Source organism: Cyprinodon variegatus, unplaced genomic scaffold (assembly GCF_000732505.1).
Source record: "Cyprinodon variegatus isolate N-32 unplaced genomic scaffold, C_variegatus-1.0 Scaffold853, whole genome shotgun sequence".
Taxonomy (NCBI): Eukaryota; Metazoa; Chordata; class Actinopteri; order Cyprinodontiformes; family Cyprinodontidae; genus Cyprinodon; species Cyprinodon variegatus.
In genome coordinates, this window is record NW_015151306.1 from 306,552 (window position 1) to 307,953 (window position 1,402).

Consider the following 1,402-nt stretch of genomic DNA (forward strand, 5'->3'; position numbering starts at 1 on the left):
AAAGTCAGAATTCTGACTTTTTTCCAATACTAAACTGAAATAAAATTTAAAAAATCAGTAAACTTTTTTTTTTTTGGGGGCCCCAAATCCTCTTCCGTTGCAGAACTGAGCTGGGATGACATCTAATAAGCACAAATAGACGATTTTACTACATTTCATCAAATTGTTCCAGTGAGGCATAAAAATGTAAAATGATGAGTTAAAAACTGACTGAATAATGAGGGTTTTGTGTTTCATTTGGCATCTATGTTCTCTCTGAGTTCCCAGTATTACGTATAATGAAGAAATGGAGGAGATGTAGCCGCTTGCTGCTCTTATGTATCTAGTATGTTTGATTCTGCGTCGCTAATCCAGTCGCATAGAAACAAGACGAAACAAAACCAAACGGAAAAAGCCCGACGGACAAACTAAAACCGCTTCTGCAATGCAGGAGACTCTTTTACCAAGAGGATTGGAATCCTGTTTCTGAGCCTTGGAAGGCAGAGGAATGGAAATCAGTAGTGAGGTTGCTCAAGAGACAACCTTGGACCTCTGTAGGTCGGATCATGAGGTTATTTGCATAAAGTCTAAAAGAATAACAGAGTGTCGACATCTGATCTCTGCCTTTGGGCCTTTCCAGTTCAGGCTTGCAATGAGATGATAAAGGTTATGGAATTTTATTTTATCAGTTAGAGGAATGACTAAAGGTTTAAAAGAAGTCGGGTCATGCCAAGTTTGTTCCAGTAATTTGAACAGTGGATAAACACCCAGATGCTGCTTTCATTTTTGGAATCAAGTTCAATGGTAGTCTAGCTTTCCTGCATGGATTTAGGTCACTCAGGGTTACTTAGATTGGTGCACATGTGAGTTCCTCTTTGGATCGAACCATTTGATGCAGTTTGATCTGGAAAATTACATATTTATCCCAAAAACAAAATCAGCCTGCAGCTCATTCACTCATTTGGGCATCAGGGGTCTCATTTATAACGCTTACTTCAACACAAATCTGCAAACTTCCCAAACAAAGCTGTGATCTATATAAACAGAGCTTCCAGCATCTTGTTCAAAAACTCTGAAGGATCTTGGAGATGACAGTGGAGAGGAAAAACTCCCTTTGAACAGGAAGAAACCTCCAGCAGAACCAGGCTCAGTGTGAGCGGCCATCTGCTGAGGTTAGATGAGAAGATGGAAGGAGCCAAATACAGAAGACCTGAGACTGAGATTTATCTACCAACAAGACGATGATATAAAAATGAAAACATATGGGATGGTTCACAGGCGAGCATGTCCAGGTGTTAGAATGGCCTAGTCAAAGCCCAGACCTGAAGTACACTGCAAAAATGATCTCAAAATGAGTAAAAATGTCTTAAATTAAGGGTATTTAACCTTAATTTGAGCAGGTAAATAAGATGATTTGCCAATG